The sequence below is a fragment of the Apodemus sylvaticus genome, chromosome 4, assembly GCF_947179515.1.
Source record: "Apodemus sylvaticus chromosome 4, mApoSyl1.1, whole genome shotgun sequence".
Lineage (NCBI taxonomy): Eukaryota > Metazoa > Chordata > Mammalia > Rodentia > Muridae > Apodemus > Apodemus sylvaticus.
Window position 1 is genome coordinate 13,265,561 of NC_067475.1, and position 13,568 is coordinate 13,279,128.

The following is a 13,568-nucleotide window of genomic DNA, read 5'->3' on the forward strand; positions in this document are numbered from 1 at the left end:
TCCGGCCAGGAGGTTATTTGCCCACCCGGCTCGCACTCGGCAATTTTGGCTACAGGACGCCAGAGATATCTAGCAGGCAAAATCAGCTAAGAGTCAGAGCCCGAGGCTAACATAGTGAGGTTCTAGGCCCAACAGGCCATGGACTGACCCCAAGACCTAGACTGCTCGGAGGGCCATCTGTGTGCCAACCCGGCCAGGAGGTTGTTAGCCCAGCAGAATCTCCAGGCACTTTCAGGGAGTGTGCATACGCCATCCTGTCCACCTGACAGAACCAGTTAACACTCATAGCTCAAGGGGAACTTTGCTCAGGCCTTAGCCTGCCAGGCTTTTGCCTAGACTCAGGGCCTGAACAACTAGACTAGCCTTGTGTGCACCAACTCAGTTGGGAGATCAGCTGCCCAGCAGAGCGAGCATCACTCAGAAAAGGTCCCGCAGCATACACCATCAGAACTCCCTGAAGCAGCAAATGGCCACCATCTAGTCCACAGACACAATCTGGGGCAAGGCACACTAGGGCTTGAAGGGCACCCAAGAGGAGGACAGCACATCAGCAATCTGCGACAGGGGAAACCCAGCCATCCAGTGTTGCAGAAATAGCCTTAGAGCCTCACAGTAGGCTCAAACACCAGCCAGAGACAAGACCAAATAACGCCAGAAAACAAGATGGCAAAGGGCAAACACAGGAAGGCTACTAACAGAAATATAGGCAATATGGCAGTGTCTGAACCAAACTCTCCAACATCAGCAAGTCCTGGTTATGCCAACACACCAGAAAAACAAGATTTGGATTTAAAATCACTGTTCATGATGCTGCTAGAAGAACACAAAAAGGACATAAATGAATCTCTTAAAGAAATACAGGGGAACATGAATAAGCTAGAAACCCGTATAATGGAAACACAAAAAACACTTAAAGAAATTCAAGAGAATAAGGGTCAAGAGATAGAAGCCAATAAAGAAGACACACACACACACACACACACACACACACACACACACACAAAACCTTAAAGAAATGCAGGAGAACTTGAGTCAACAGGCAGAAGTCATGAAAGAAAAAACATAAAAATCTATTAAAGAATTAAAGGAAAAAACAAACAAACAAATGATGAACTGAGCAAAACCATCCTGGGTCTAAAAACAGAAGTAGAAACAACTAAGAAATCACAGAGGGAGACAACTATGGAGATAGAAAACCTTGAGAAGAAATCAGGGGCCATAGATGCAAATATCAACAACAGAATACAAGAGATGGAAGAAAGAATCTCAGATGCTGAAGATACCATAGAAACCATTGACTCAACAGACAAAGAAAATGCAAAATGTAAAAAGCTTGTATCCCAGAACATCCAGTAAATCCAGGATACAATGAGAAGACCAAACCTAAGGATTATAGGTATAGATGAGAGTGAAGATTTACAACAGAAAGGGCCAGCAAATATCTTCAACAAAATTATGGAAGAAAACTTTCCCAACTTAAAGAGAGAGAGATGCCCGTGAATATACAAGAAGCCTACAGAACTCCAAAGAGGCTGGACCTGAGCAGAAATACCTCCCAGCACATAATAAGCAAAACTCCAAATGCACTAAACAAAGAAAGAATATTAAAGGCAGTTAAGATAAAAAGGCCAAGTAACATATAAAGGAAGACCTATCAGAATCACACCAGACTCCTCACCAGAGAACATGAAAGCTAGAAGATCTTGGGCAGATCACATGCAGACTCTAAGAGAACAAAAATGTCAGCCAAGACTACTATACCCAGCAAAACTCTCAATTAACATAGATGGAGAAACCAAGATATTTCATGACAAAACCAAATTTACACAATATCTTTCCACAAACCCAGCTCTGCAAAGAATAATAGGAGGAAAACTTCAATACAAGGAGGGAAACTACACCCTGGAAAAAGCAAGATAGTTACCTTCTTTCATCAAACCCAAAAGAAGATAACCACTCAAATATAAAAATAACATCAAAAATGATTGGAATAATCACTATTCCTTAATATCTCTTAACATCAATGGACTCAATTCCCCAATAAAAAGACATAGACTAACAGACTGGATAAGGAAACAGGACCCTACATTTTGCTGCATACAGGAGACACACCTCAGAGTCAAAGACAAAAATTACCTTAGAGTAAAAAGCTGGAAGACAATTTTATAAGCCAATGGTCTCCAGAAACAAGCAGGAGTAGCCATTCTAATATCAGATAAAACTGACTTTCAACCTAAAGTCATCAAAAGAGACACAGAAGGACACTTCTTGCTGGTAAAGGAAAAATCCACCAAGAACTTTCCATTCTGAATATCTATTCGCCAATTGCAAGGGCACCCTTATTCATAAAAGAAACTTTACTAAAGCTCCAAGCACACATTGCACCTAACACAATAATTGTGGGGGACTTCAACACTCCACTCTCCTCAATGGACCGATCAGGAAAACAGAAACTAAACAGGGACACAGTAAAACTAATTGAAGCTTTGGACCAATTGGATTTGACAGATATCTATAGAACATTTCACCCTAAAGCAAAAGAATATACCTTTTTCTCAGCATCTCATGGTACCTTCTCCAAAATCGACCATATAATTGGTCACAAGGCAGACCTCAACAAAGATAAGATGATCGAACTAATCCCATGCCTCCTATCAGATCACTATGGAGTAAGAGTGATTTTCAATAGCAACATAAACAACAGAAAACCCACATACACATGGAGGCTGAACAATACTCTACTCAATGACACCTTGGCCAAAGAAGAAATAAAGAAAGAAATAAGAGACTTTTTAGAATTTAATGAAAATGAAGGCACAACATACCCAAATCTTTGGGACACAATGAAAGCAGTGCTAAGAGGAAAACTCATAGCCCTGAGTGCCTCCAAAAAGAAAATGGAGAGAGCATACACTAGCAGCTTAACGACACACCTGAAAGTCCTGGAACAAAAAGAAGCCAATTCACCCAGGAGGAGTAGAAGACTGGAAATCATCAAACTCAGGGCTGAAATCAACCAAGTGGAAACAAAGAGAGCCATACAAAGAATCAACGAATCCAGGAGCTGGTTCTTTGAGAAAATCAACAAGATAGATAAACCCTTAGCCAGACTGACCAAAGGGCACAGAGAAAGTATCCAAATTAACAAACTTAGAAATGAAAAAGGGGATATAACAACAGAAACTGAGAAAATCCAAAAAATTATCAAATCCTACTACAAAAGCCTATACTCACACAACTGCAGAATCTGGAGGAAATGGACAATTTCCTAGACAGATACCAAATACTAAAATTAAATCAGGACCAAATAGATCATCTAAACAGTCCCATAACCCCTAAAGAAATAGAAGGAGTCATAGAAAGTCTTCCAACCAAAAAAAAGCACAGGACCAGATGGTTTCAGTGCAGAATTCTACCAGACCTTCAAAGAAGACCTAACACCAATACTCTTCAAACTATTTCACAAAAATAGAAACAGAAGGAACACTACCCAATTCCTTCTATGAAGCCACAATTACACTGATAGCAAAACCACACAAAGATCCAACAAAGAAAGAGATCTTCAGACCAATTTCCCTTAAGAACATCGATGCAAAAATACTCAATAAAATTCTTGCCAATTGAATCCAAGAAGACATAAAAACGATCATCCACCATGATCAAGTAGGCTTTATCCCAGGGATGCAGGGTTGGTTCAATATACAGAAATCCATCAATGCAATCCACTACATAAACAAACTCAAAGAAAAAAACTACATGGTCATTTCATTGGATGCTGAAAAAGCATTTGACAAAATTCAGCATCCTTTCATGCTCAAAGTCTTGGAAATAACAGGAATTCAAGGCCCATACCTAAACATAGTAAAAGCAATATACAGCAAACCGGTAGCCAGCATCAAACTGAATGGAGAGAAACTTGAAGCAATCCCACTAAAATCAGGGACTAGACAGGGCTGCCCCCTTTCTCCATATCTTTTCAATATTGTACGTGAGGTCCTAGCTCAGGCAATTAGATAACATAAGGCGGTCAAAGGGATACAAATTGGAAAGGAAGAAGTCAAACTATCATTATTTTCAGATGATATGGTAGTCTACCTAAGTGACCGAAAAAACTCCACTAGAGAACTCCTACAGCTGATCAACAACTTCAGCAAAGTGGCAGGTTATAAAATCAACTCAACCAAATCAGTAGCCTTCCTATACTCAAAGGATAAGCAGGCTGAGAAAGTAATTATGGAAATGACACCCTTCACAAATAGTATAAAGTACCTTGGGTTGACTCTTACCAAACATGTGAAAGATCTGTATGACTTCAAGACTCTGAAGAAGGAAATGGAAGACGCCCTCAAAAAATGGAAAAAAACCTCCCATCCTCATGGATCAGCAGGATTAATATAGTTAAAATGGACATTTTGCCAAAAGCAATATACAGATTCAATGCAATACCCATCAAAATCCCAACTCAATTCTTCATAGAGTTAGAAAGAGCAATTCTCAAATTCATCTGGAATAACAAAAAACCCAGGATAGTTAAACTATCCTCAACAACAAAAGAAATTCTGGGTGAATCAGTATCCCTGACCTCAAGCAATACTACTGAGCGATAGTGTTAAAAACTGCATGGTATTGGTACAGTGACAGGCAGGCAGATCAATGGAACAGGATTGAAGATCTGGAGATGAACCCACACAGCTATGGACACTTGATCCTTGACAAAGGGGCTGAAAACATCCAATGGAAAAAAGATAGCCTTTTCAACAAATGGTGCTGGTTCAACTGGAGGTCAGCATGCAGAAGAATGCAAATTGATCCATCCTTGTCTCCTTGTACTAAGCTCAACTCCAAATGGATCAAGGACCTCCACATAAAGCCAGACACTCTGAAGCTAATAGAAAAGAAATTTGGGAAGACCCTTGAGGACATCGGTACAGGGGGAAAGTTTCTGAATAGATCACCAATAGCATATGCTCTAAAATCAAGAACTGACAAATGAGACCTCATAAAATTACAAAGTTTCTGTAAGGCAAAAGACACCATCAAAAGGACAAATCGGCAAACAACAAATTGGGAAAAGATCTTCACCAATCCTACATCAGATAGAGGGCTAATATCCAATATATACAAAGAACTCAAGAAGTTATACCCCACAAAACCAAATAACCCTATTAAAAAATGGGGTGCAGAGTTAAACAAAGAATTTTCACCTGAAGAACTTTGGATGGTGGAGAAGCATCTTAAAAAATGCTCAACTTCATTAGTCATTAGGGAAATGCAAATCAAAACAACCCTGAGATTTCACCTTATACCAGTCAGAATGACTACGATTAAAAATTCAGGAGTCAGCAGGTATTGGTGAGGATGTGGAGAAAAAGGAACACTCCTCCACTGCTGGTGGGGTTGCAAATTGGTACAACCACTCTGGAAATCAGTCTGGCAGTTCCTCAGATAACTGGGCACCTTACTTCCGGAAGATCCTGCTATACCACTCCTGGGCATATACCCAGAGAATTACCCAGCATGTGATAAGGATACATGTTCCACTATGTTCATAGCAGCCCTATTTATAATAGCCAGAAGCTGGAAAGAACCTAGGTATCCGTCAACAGAAGAATGGATGCTAAAAATGTGGTATATCTACACAATGGAGTACTATTCAGCCATTAGAAACAATGAATTCATGAAATTCTTAGGCAAATGGATAGAGCTGGAGAACATCACACTAAGTGAGGTAACCCAATCTCAAAAGATGAATCATGGTATGCACTCAATAATAAGTGGATATTAACCTAGAACACTGGAATACCCAAAACATAATCCACACATCAAATGAGGTACAAGAAGAATGGAGGAGTGGCCCCTTGTTCTGGAAAGACTCAGTGTAGCAGTATAGGGCAAAACCAGAACAGGGAAGTGGGAAGGGGTGGGTGGGAGAACAGGGGGAGGGAAGGGGGCTTATGGGACTTTTGGGGAGTGGGGGGTCAGAAAAGGGGAAATCATTTGAAATGTAAATAAAAAATATATCGAATAAAAAAGAAAATATCTAATAAAAAAGAGATGAACTAATGAACAAAAGAGATTCACTAATGAACAAAACTGATGAACTAATATACTAGAGAGATGAACTAATGAACTAAAAAGATGAACTAATGAACTAAAGAGATGAACTAATGAACTCGAGAGATGAATTAATGAACTAGAGAGATGAACTAATGAGCTAAAGACATAACTAATGAGCTAAATACATGAACTAATGAACTATAGAGACGAACTAATGAACTAGAGAGATGAACTAATGAACTAAATACATGAACTAATGAACTAGAGAGATGAACTAATGAACTAGAGAGATGAGCTAATGAATTGAAGAGATGAACTAATGAACTAGAGAGATGAACTAATGAGCTAAAGAGATGAACTAATGAACTAGAGAGCTGAACTAATGAACTAAAGAGATGAGCTAATGAACTAAAGAGGTGAACTAATGAACTAAAAAATGAACTAATGAGCTAAAAAGATTAACTAAAGAACAAATTAAAGAAAGCATGTGGGCATAGATGAATATGTCTTCATAGATGAGTGAATCTTCATAAATGAGTGTGTCCTCATAGGTAAGTGAGTGTGTCCTCATAGGTGAGTGTGTCCTCATAGGTGAGTATGTCCTCATACGTGAGTGTGTCCTTATAAGTGAGTATGTCCTCATAGGTGAGTTAGTGTGTCTTCATAGAAGAGTGTGTCCTCATAGGTGAGTGTGTCTCAAAAGTGAGTATATCCTCATAGGTGAGTGAGTGTGTCCTCGTACGTGAGTATGTCCTCATAGATGAGTATGTTCTCATAGGTGAGTGTGTCTTCATAGGTGAGTGAGTGTGTCCTCATAGGTGAGTGAGTGTGTCCTCATAGGTGAGTGTATCTTCATACGTGAGTATATTCTCATAGGTGAGTGAGTGTGTCCTCATAGGTGAGTATATCCTCATAGGTGAGCGAGTGTGTCCTCATAGTTGAGTGTGTCCTCATCAGTGAGTCTGTCCTCATAGGTGAGTGTGTCCTCCTAGATGAGAGTGTCCCCAAAACACATTCTTTTCATGAGTTCCTTCCTCTCTTTATTTTATCTCAAAATTTGATGCTCTGGTCTTCGAGTGGCAAATAATACAATGAACATTTAAAATATACTTATTTATTGCTAGTGCATGTGTCTTTGTGTGCATGAGAGAACAGGTGTATATTTTATAGAGAGCATGTACAGGTTAAATGACAGCTTTGTGGCATTGGCTTTCTGTGCCAAGTTTCCCAGTGCTCCCAGGGATCAGAGTCCTGTGGCCATGCTTGCCTGGCAGGTGACTTCCTCACTGAGCTGTTTTGACAGCCAAGTAACAGTGTTTTACACCAGATTTTATGTAACTATCACAATTTTGCTTCATCCACATTATCATTAGAGTTGTTACCAATGTCTCCTTTATGTTTCAGAAAAATGAGACTCAGAAAATTCTAACTTATTTTAGACTGTTTATTTGGCAATATGCACTGAGGTTTTATTACACCCTTGTGATGACACCCAGAACCAAAGACACAAGGAAAATTGTCTTTGGTTTTCACAGTCTGTGTTGTCCTACTCTAGCAGAGAAGAGGAAAAGTGGATAGTGTAGAGTCCCAGGACAGTAGAGAGCCATTGTGGTTCACATGCAGAATATTCCCCTGGGGGCTGGAGAGATCGCTCAGTGGTTAAGAGCACTGACTGCTTTTCTGAAGGTCCTGAGTTCAAATCCCAGCAACCACATGGTGGCTCACAAGCATTCGTAAGGAGACCTGATGCCCTCTTCTGGGGTGTCTGAAGATAGCTACAGTGTACTTACATATAATGATAAATAAATCTTTAAAAAAAAGAATATTCCCATGGGATTATGTATTTGTGCAATTTGTACCCAGTTGGCGGCAACGCTTTCTGAGGCTGCTGCACCTTTAAAAGATGAAACCCAGCTGGAGGAAGTGGTATTGAGCTGTACATCTTGGATTTATCTCCTATCTGCCCTCTATTCCCCAGTCCACAGATATGAGCATACCTTTCTACCATGCTTGTAAATTCAGACTCATCCATTCCCACCCCTTGTTTTCCCATTTCAGACTGTACTCTGTTAAACCAGGAGACAAAATAAAATCTCCCACCTCCAGTATCCTCTCATCAGGTATTAGGTTACAGTGGTTATTTAAGCAACCAGTGCAGAGGCCCTCTGGCTCCCCTAGTTATAGCAACATAACTTAGACAGAATGTTCTGCCTCCTTTACTCTCACACCTGAGCAGCATAACTGCGGCAGGGTTCTTTTCTCTGTGACTGGATTCCCTCATCTCTGAAGTCGTGTCCTCAGTGCGGTGTATGTGTATGTTCCTTACAGCACACCGCGATCTCATCTCCTTCCCTGCTGTTACCATTCAAGGCTAAGATTCACTGAGAACTTTCTCTATGTTAGGCCCTGTGCTATAGGTAGAGGACAAAATAGAAGCACAAGGAGGAAACGAGCTTGAAAAATGGCTGTTTTGGATGGTGAGACTAGATTATAAAAAGTCTGTCATAGAGCGGACGTGCAAAATACAACTGATGCTAGGAGAGACAGCCGTGAATAAAGTCAAAAGTGACAGCTGGGATGGTGGGAGCTGCTTGGCATCAAGGTGGTTTCAGCTGTAAGATCGAAGGTGTAGATTGAACATGGGTTGATTGAGGCGATTAACCAAACTATCCAGCTGAATATTTAGACGTCGAGGTGAAATATATAGCTTAGACGTATACTTACTGACATCAAATGTATTTAGACACCATGTGAATCCATGAAAAGACATGTATTACATGTCTTTTCTCCTTGATCTGGTAAAATATCTTGGTAAAATGCACTTAAGGGAGAGTTGATTTTGACTCAGAGATCAACACTTAGTGTGAAGCCACAGAGGTCAGGAGCTTGAGGCAGCCGGCCACACTGCTGCCTTGATAGCTAGATCATATTGTTTTGAGAGCTCAGTGGACAGCCTGTGCATAGAATGGAATATCGTCAGGAAGCTGAGAAGAATGGCCGCCAGTGCTCCTTTAGCTTCTGTCCAGCAAGGCCCCTAAGCCATGGTGCCAACCACAGTGAAAGTGCCTCCTCCCTCCTCACCTAACTTCACTTGGGTTACTACCTCATAGGCAGGTCCAGGTCAACCTGAAAGAGACAATCCTTCACAGGCATCTCCTGAGGTCTGTGTACTCAGAGATTCTAGACCTTTCCAATTTATAATCAACAATTAGCTGTATTGTTGTTGATTGTCAATATTAGCTGTCATGTAGGAAGCACTCAAGGTAGAATGACATGGGTGAAGCTGAAAAAAGAAAAAGGCGAGTTCATGGAGGGGAAAATGTGGAAGAATGGCAGTGTTGAAAGACTAAAACAAAGAGGAAGAAATGAATGTCCCTACACAGTGGATCACACATTGATTTATGATGAGACCTATGTTTCTATCACAGACAGCTCCATAACAAAGCACACATCAAGGGAAAAGCCTTAAAGTCTGTTCATATTATTCCTATGAAAGTCAATGAACTGTCAGTCTGAGTAGAAAATTTTATACATTACTTTTACGAAAGCAAATTTTAAAAAACAAATGATTATAATTGTAAGAAAATGGAATAAACCCACATATTCAAAAATTTAGCTTGTCTATTAGCTGTATAGAAATTCTTGAGTATCGGTGTCAAATAGTGACATTTTACTACACAGTGTATCCCTTCAAAGGCTTTAGAAATATTAGATCACCTAGCTACAAAGTTATTCTATTAACCATTTCATTACCTTACACATAACACTAATTTTCCACACCTTCAAAACACTACCATATTTTAACACAACCGTCAACACAGTTGCATTAGCTCTCTTCCATTTTAATAATTAGGATATATTCTAGTTAATTTTTATTTTATAACTTATTCCTGAGAGGGGTCATCAAGTTTATTCAAACTGTTTATGAAGCCTAGCCTTTGGCAGAGATTGCAGATAAAAAAAATGACATAAATGTTTTGAAGACTATGTAGCAGGAAAGCAAAGTACCAGAAAATAATATTGCTGGAGGAGGGAGGAAGTTTAACTTGTAGACAAAATGAATTGATAAAATCCCTTGTTGAGGTTAGGGAGTTAGTTCTCTGCTGCAGGACTTTCCAAACACATTAATGAGTTTGTATTCATGGCACTGACTTTATGGACAATGGGTGTAAATATACCGAACACCAGACAGGAGACAGGACAAAACTGGAGACTGGGACAGGCATGACAAAGGGTGCTGTGCCCAGAGTGGGGCTTGATTTATGTCAGGAAAGGGGAAAGCAGATGTGAAATGCAAATGCTAGCTGACAGAAAGATAAGAGCTAATTCCACGGAACCCCACATGTCATCAACTCACTCTTTTCTTAAAAACACCGCCATGGAAATGACATTGGCCACCACACTCCTTTGAGCAAAACTACCTAGGCTGTTGTCTGGGACGTGTATGTCCTGTGTTTGAAAAGTGTCTGCTATAGCAGATATTCTCAATAATTACATATCAGACAAAATGGATAGTACATGGATGCCAGCAGAACCATAATAGCTAAATCATATTGTTTGAGACCCCAGTGGACAGCCTGTGCTTAGAAAGGAAGGCTTCCAGGGGTTTCCGAATTCTGACGCTTTCTGAAAGATCACTCCTATGGGGTTTTTCATAGGATGACTACACAGCTTTGGCAACCTGCCAAGGACACAAAGTCACAGTCAAGGAGAGCTACTAATGGGAAAACAGTAACAGCTGAAAGGCAGTTGACCGTCCTTTACACTGCATCTTCTTACCTGTTAAGCAAATCTTAGCATGCTTTGCTCTAAAACTGGGATTTTAAAATTAATGGCTTGTTTTCTTAAAATACTTTCTCTTCTAAGTTAATCAATTTCATTAATCCTGGAAACAATGATGAAATAACCTTGTGCAGAGAGAAAATGTGAAAGGACCAGAATGGACCAATCACATGCGCAATGCTACATTCTGGTGGTAGGAATCTGAGGAGAACACACCCGCTCTTGCCCTCTACCAATTCCAGCCCAAGAAGAATCACTACCCATTCCGTCTAGCGTAAGAAACCCCTAATCTATAATGCAGTTGAAAGTTTCTCTTAAAAATAATCTTTACTTGAAAAAAAAGTCTACAAGACCAATTCTCTTGAAATAATAAAACAATCATAAGACCACATAAAAGCCATCTAAAAAGCCGGGTGAAGAAAAGATCAAAGATGCTTATGTAAGAACACGATAGAAGCCAGGCTTCAGAACTCAGAGCTTCTGTGAGCTCTAATCACTTTGCTGACATTCATAAAATCTTAAACATTTTCCTTCTCCTTTTTTTGATGTATAATATTCAATCAATTGTAATGGAATATAAGTGGACGGTGCGTGGAATGGCCCCGTGCATGAAAGTGAGCGCAGCAAGCGCTTTGCATGCGGCACTGCCGGCCACTGAGAGGGGAGAGCCAGGCTTCCTCTGCGCCCTGGCGACGGTCAGAAGAAGATGAAAGATGCTCTGCGATGGGAGCCATTTTCATTCCTTTCCTACGGAGCTAACTGAAATGAAATCAAAGACTATAGTAGAACCATCTCCAGGGTGTGTGTGTGTGTGTGTGTGTGTGTGTGTGTGTGTGTGTGTGTATGTGTTTGTGTGTGTGATTAAAACATATATATGTATATATTATATATGTATATATATCTTCAATTGGTCTGCGTGTGTCTATTACAGTGGAACTATAATTTAGATATATGCACATATATGTGTATATAGTTATAAGTTTTATATACATATGGATGATACATACGGAGCACATGTGTAACAGATATGAGTGGGACGAGGTCCTTGCTGTGAATGACTAGGGAGGTCTGCTTTCTCAGTGTGAGCTGAGGGACTTGTCTTGCAGGTGGAGCTAACGCTCCTTTAATGTCCAGCAAGCTGTGCTGTGGTTTGCCAGCCTTGAGAGTTGGCACTAGAGGAGACAGCAGATATGGAGAGTGGATCTGGGGGAGAGGGGACTTAGGAGTAGACAGAAGGGAAGCTTCAGTCAGAAGTGTGTATGAGAGAAGAATAAATTAAAATAAAAACACTCCATGTGACTAAAACAGCCATAATACCTTTACATTTATTTTGACAGGTAAGGGAATAAAAAATATCCCGAAACTACTTAGGCAGTGAATGGTGAGGATTTTTCTTTATTACTATTGCTATTATTTTTTAAGTAAATGAAAAGCTAAGAAGGTGCTTTTCTCCAAGGGTTGGTCGTATATAACCATATCTTATTTTTACTGGTGCATATTTATAAGCTAAATGCATAAAAGAAGAATCTATGCGTGATGGTTTTCAAACAGTTAAATAACAAGCGCCTGTGGAGAAAACATTTTGCTGCAGCCAAAGGCTTTTAATTCGGAATTTTATAAATGGGGAGAGGAAAGCTTGTGACGGAATCAGACAGAGAAAGATTTGAGTGATATCCTGAGGTACACAAAGTAACATTCAGCCTAGGCAGTTTGCATTGTCTGCCCTTGGACTCAAGGAATTCATACAAAACACCTGTTATTGAATTCCTAGAAAATTTTTTACAAAGAACTTTAGGTGTTTGCAGAGAACAAAGAGTCGCATCTACTAAACTTCCTTCACGGAAACATTTCACTAGCAGAAATAGGCAAAGGCATCAACATGGGTCCTGTTTTGTTGATAGCTCATGCAGAAAATATCTGCATTTATATTACTGAACACTGAATGCAGACTGTAAACATGCCAAATTGTATCTGCCAGGCAAAGCAGTTCATGTCTATAATCCTATAACTAAGAAGAACAGGTAGAAGAATTGCTGGGGGTTTGAGACAGCCACAGCTGAAGCTCCTGTCTCACAAAACAAACCCCTTGGGTCTAGGAGGACAAATCAGTAAAGTATGCATGCTATCCATGACCAAGAAACCGGCCTTGGATCCTGCAAATCCTTGTAATTCAAGGCGGGATAGATGTTGATTTCATCTTGACCTTCTTGAAGTGTCGAGTGGGAAGTAGAGATAGAAGAAGACTCCAAAGCTTAAGAGTCAACTCACCTCTGTTCCATAGCAATGAACAGGAGATGCTGTGACAAATAAGAATGAAATCTACGTCCTCTGACGTCTACACTCAGGCCGTGACCTGGTAGGCAATGGTACTGGTAGGCGCTCACACACAAACAAGCACACACACATTTCAGTTATATGCACAAAATAGCAACTACATAGTTATATTCTCTTTGTCATAAAACATGATTAGTACACGTTTTTCATGAGACTAAGAAGGAGAGATTGTAAAGCATGTCAAATGAGACAGAAATGTACAAAGTGTTCATGAGCAGAGTTACAAGGTATTTCCCCAAACACCATGAGCCGTGGATTTGATTATCAGTCTGTAGCACTGTTTGGAGGCAATCGAAACCTTAGGAGTTGGAGCCCAGGAGAGGGAACTTAGTTGTTCAGGTGTGTCCTCTGGCTGTGTCTTTGGAACCCCAGTCACTTCTCGCCTTTCACTGTCT